The sequence below is a fragment of the Corvus brachyrhynchos genome, unplaced genomic scaffold, assembly GCF_000691975.1.
Source record: "Corvus brachyrhynchos isolate BGI_N302 unplaced genomic scaffold, ASM69197v1 scaffold525, whole genome shotgun sequence".
Taxonomy (NCBI): domain Eukaryota; kingdom Metazoa; phylum Chordata; class Aves; order Passeriformes; family Corvidae; genus Corvus; species Corvus brachyrhynchos.
The window spans coordinates 464,293-469,611 of NW_008238341.1; the positions used below are offsets into that span (position 1 = coordinate 464,293).

The following is a 5,319-nucleotide window of genomic DNA, read 5'->3' on the forward strand; positions in this document are numbered from 1 at the left end:
TCACGTGACCACACACTCAAGATGGCGGCAGAGCCAGGAACTGGCGTCATTCCACTCTCAAGATGGCGGCAGTGACAGGAAGTCACGTGTCAGAACACCCAAGATGGCGGGCCGGGGGAAACTCGCGGCGCCACACTCAAGATGGTGACAGCGTACAGGAAATGACGCCGCACCACTCTCAAGATGGCGGCCCGGGCGCACGAGTCAAGCTGTCCTTCCCAAGATGGCGGCGGGCTGCGCATGCGCTGTGGGGAAGGACCAAAAATGTCGCCGCGGTAGAACCTCTCTCCTCATAAAGGCGTCTTCCCACCGGGGCCCGACCCCCAGCTCGCAGCGCGACCTCGCCACGGGGCTTCCCGGTGTGGGGAGGAGGGTGGTGGGTCAGGGCGGGCGGTGACAGGCAGCGGCGGGGCTCCATCTCCTGCCCCTCGGTGGTGGCACCTGCAGGCCAAAGGCGGTACTGCACCCAGGGCACAGCGGGACCCATTTCCTAACGGGAGTCCTGGAAGCAGAACTGGGTGTGTGTGGGAAACGAGGATGCTGCGGATGGAGGGATGGGAATGGCGAGCCCATAGTGAATGTTGTCTGGTGAGTCCCTGATGTGCCTGATCTAATGCTGTGCGGTCACCAAGTCACCTCATTCTGGTTTAAACCGTCTTGGAATGTGCTGGAAACACAACTTGCACTATAAAAGGCACGTGAGAAACTTTGTGTTTTAGGGGCGTGCAGCTTCTGAACGACACAAATAGTTCAGATTGCCACAGGGCTGTGGTTCTGGGGCAGGAGTGTCGGACAAGTGGCATCTTTAGCGTCACCTTAATAGTTACTGTCCTTGGGGCTGCCGAGATGAGAACGAAGTGGTGTTCATGCCCCACTTGCAAACCACAGAGCAGGATAAAAGGTGTGACTGGGTATTTTTTTCCTGCTCTCTGCACTCTCTTAATGATGCCCTGAAGTGCTCTGGCTCATGGCAATATAATCCTCTTCCAGTGCCTGTCTGTGCAGCTGGGACAGTCCCCGAGTGTCCCACAGAATCCCTGGGGTTGGAAAAGCCCTTTGAGACCATCGGGTCCAGCTGCTGCCCCAGCACTGGCGAGGCCACCCCTGACCCATGTCCCCAGGTACCACATCAGGAGCCACCCACTGAGTGACACGAACTGGGCTGAGGGCTGCAGGCGCTGACAAGTGTCATTGCTCGCTGGCACTGGGGCTGGCATCCCAGAGGGGCTCCAAAAGCCCTGGTGTCCCGCAGGATGGCTGGTGTGGAGGCCACAGTGTGCAGGGAGAGCAGCCCAAAGCCAGGCTCGGGACAGTTTCCCTGCGGTTCAGGGAACCTGAGCCTGAAGCACCTTTAACTCCCGTGTGCCTGGCACCTTTTTGTAGGTGTAAGTTTTTATGCACTTCAAAGCAGTTTTTGGGAGCTGTTCTGGGCACCCTGTGCCAGGGCCTCACCACCCTCACAGGGAGGAACTTCCTCCCAATATCCCATCTAAATCTACCCTCCTTCAGCTTAAGACATTCCCCCTTGTCCAAAATCCCTCTGCCATGGGCTGCTGCTGCTGCAGTGTTTGCTTTTTATGTTATTATATTGCATTTATCTACTGTCCACTAAAAGGGACTTTAGGAAGAAATGCTCCCCTGTCCTCTTGCCTCCAGATATTCCCATCCCGATGAATTCAGGTTTGATTTCATTCCTTAAGCCAGTTTTAGCATGCGCTAATTTTACTTAGAGCAGTAGTACCTTCAAGGAACTTTAAAATAATAAAACAGGAGTGGAAATGAGCGTCCAAATGCTCTGACAGGTGGCTCTGCCCTCCTGGCATCTGCCTGAATCCCTCCTTTCTCCCAGACAGGCCTGGCTGCCGAGGATGACCTGTGTGAGATCTGTGCCAACGCTGCCTGCGCCGGCTGCTTCTGAGTGAATATGGAGAAACCCACAGAAGATGTGTCCAGCTGGGAAGTTTGTGCATTCCTGTGGCGAGATCATGTACTTTCACCAATCAATATTCCTGGGCTTCATCTCCCACTCCAGCCAAACTGGAGCTGCCAGCTCATGGGGACATCCCTGCAGTCTTGCAGCACCTGGATCAGGTGCCACCAGCAGAGCAGATCTGCCAGCAAGGAGGCTGTGACTGCTCTGGGAAGTTCAGTGCTGCAGGAGCTGGGTGGCACTGGAATGGAAATGCCCTGGGTTTCATTTCCCACTGTTTTTCCTGGGTTTGAACAAGCTCAGCATCTCCTGCAGCCTTTTAATAGCTAGTATTTAATAGCTAATATTTAATAGCTAATATTTGCTGTCTAATAATTAAAATTTAATACTTAATATCAGCCTGTGATTTGGCCTCCCCTACACACAACAGCAGCACTGGGTTATCCCCTCCAGTCCCTCCTTCCCAGTGTGTTGGATCCCTTTCCCTTCCACCTGTCTGCAGGTGACACCTTTGATTTTGTAGCAGAACGCCAACAAATAACTTGGGACAAATTCCTGGTGTTTAGGAACACTTTGACAGCCAGAAATCAGACTGTTCCTTGTACTGATTGTTGTTGATTTAGGGAATGGGTGTAGAGGAGCACAGGAACACTTCTTCTCTGGTTGGATATCAAGGTTCTTTAAAGTCTCTTTGGGAGAAAGAAATTCCAAAGTGTAGTGCTAGAATCACACTGAAATGAAAACATTGCCTGTTGTTTTATTTATTGGTGGCAAGATCGTGAAGAAATGATCTGCCCATGTTTATATGCTGTATAAGCAATAAAAACTAGCATTAATTTGGATTTTCTTTTGTTTTGTTTATGTTATTGCTGGGTTTGGGGGTGGGTTTTGTTTTAGGATACTCTTCTTGCCTACTTGCTTTTTCCCCATATAAGGGGCTTCATGTCTGGGGCTTCCCTGAATAAAATATATCTTTTCATAATGTCCTGAACTTAAACCAATTTGTAGTCACAGAACCACAGCCCAGAGCACTTAGTGCCATGCCCAGTCCTTCCTTGGACACCTCCAGGATGGGGACTCCACCACCGCCCTGGGCAGCCCCTTCCTATTCCTGACCACCTTTTCCATCAAGAAATTCCTCCTGATGTCCAACCTGAACCTTCTCTGGCTCAGCTTGAGGCTGTTTGCCCTTGTCCTGTCCCTTGTTCCCCGGGAGCAGAGCCCAACCCCACCTTTGTACAGAGTGTGCAGAACACTCTGTAATGGTGGGGAATCAAGAACCCCAGCTTTATTCCACCTCCCTGCCATGTTTAGTGTTACAAATGACTTATTTTTGCTGCTTGGAGGTATTGAAATAACAACATTAATTGCTTGATTTACTTTGCTGAATGACTTCACATGACCTTATAAACAACCTGATATTTGTTGACTTGGTTTTACTGTAAACAGGCAACACCAGCAAGTCACATGCAGTGAAGGAGCTAATTTGGGAATTAAAAGATCACTTGCAGGGCTTAGGATTTTTAAAGAAATGTTACCACCACTTTGCTGCTTAGTAATGGAGAGATTCCACCCCTGAATTTTGATTTTACTCCCACAAGGTCCCCCCTGAGCCTCCTTTGCTCCAGCCTGAGCCCCCCCCAGGCCCCTGTAAGGAACACAAGCCTGTATCAAAGATTTAAAATTTTTCCCTCCTACTCTTGGATTATTATCTCCATTTCTTATATTTTGGGCCCTCAACTCAGCAACCAGGTTCTACAAGACTGTCAGTGCTCCAAAACTGCACCCTGATCCCAGGACTCTGGTGCCTAAATCCAGAACTGATGTTAGAAAAGTAACATTAAATGTGTGAACTCCAGTTTCATTTGACAGGACGGCTGTGAGGGTGTAGAAGAGGATTCCTTACATCCATTCTGTTGACTGCTCCAGCTGCCCTGGCCTTGGTTCTGAAGTCTCATCCAATGCCCTGGAATGCCCAGATGTGCAGTTCTATAATCAGGTTTTAAGCAAGTACAGGCTTTTATGTGCTGACCCAGGACAGTTTTAGTGTAATTTTGGAGTTTAGGACTTGCCCACGTTTATGCCCAAATCTGTTATTCTGTACATTTGTGCTCCTTTGAAGGACTAACATTGTTTTAAAAGGGAAAAAGCACAAGGAACATGAATGTATAATTTTCTGTGTTGTCTGTTTTAAATATTTGGGAGAATTTGCTCCAATTTATAGGGTCCTTCTGATAGCATAACAGTGCCCCCACTGAGCAGCACAAATTTATCTGTACTCTTTGCTCATGAGAACACATGCAAGCCAATTCTGTTGATACGAGGTGATAACACAGGGATGCAGGAGGGAGATTGTACAGCTGGGAAAGGAGAAAAAGGAACTTTCTGCTCTCCTGCTGCTGTGTACTAAAGCTGTTCCTGGGTACAGCAGCAAGGTGAGGGGGGGAAATTGAAAGGAGATTTAGGGCTGAGTTCCAAAGAAAAACACGGGATAAAGATTTCAAAGGCTTTCCGTGATCATGGTGGCAAACATTCCTTTTTGGAACAAAGTCCTCTGCTTTTCTGATGAGGAGCTTGAACTTTTTACGAGAGCAGGCAGTGACAGGATGAGGGGGAATGGCCTTCAGCAGTTTAGGTTGGATCTTTGGAAGAAATTCTGGAGTAGAAGCACTGAACAGAGGTAGGGGCAAAAGGCTGTCCACGAGGAGAGCAGGCACAGCTGGCAGCTCTTCCCAAAGCTGGGGTGATCCTGCTCATGGAGTGTGTGCAGCAGTGGGTGTCACTTTAGCCAGGACAAGAGAACTCCCTGACACAGGGGGAGGTTTGCACATAGGGAAAGCTGATTGATAAAAAGGGGGATTTTACGTCAGGGGTGTAACAAAATGATAGCTGGGTAAATTCAGAGTTTTAGGCACCATTTCCTTTCAGGGTGTGTGATTAGATAAATGAGCAGCTTGCAAGGGAGATTGAGCATCTGCTAATTAAATATTGCCTGTATTATCTTTCTTAACCACAGATTTACATCCACATCCTTTAACCACACACAAATTCCTCCCTAACACGTGCACGCCTTTCTCTAGCACCTTAAATCACTGGGCATCTGCAGAGGGGTCTTTTAGGCTTTAGAATCTATGAATTCTTCTTTCTGAATCATCCCCTCTTCCTTTCCATCCATAGGAAGGGCAGTGTGGTCTGTACTGCCCTGACACCCCCAGGCCTGAACCTCAGCAGTATTAACAGCTCCTTTATTGCCAACTCCCAGCACTGGAGTTTTTCCCCAGCTGTTGAGCACTGAGATGACAAATTCCATCAGTTCCGTAATTCCAAGAGCTTCTTGAAGCACTGGATAATCCAGACACTGGCAGCTCTTCCCTGTGTCCCGCACTACC

General features: G+C 48.9%; 1 long non-coding RNA gene across 1 annotated transcript; it reads left to right on the forward strand.

Moving 5' to 3' along the window:
• Positions 1-171: 171 nt before the first annotated feature.
• Positions 172-2,907, forward strand: LOC108446914. The gene is made up of 2 exons (XR_001862252.1): positions 172-588; positions 1,850-2,907. It is a non-coding gene; the product is annotated as an uncharacterized LOC108446914 (long non-coding RNA).
• Positions 2,908-5,319: the final 2,412 nt, after the last annotated feature.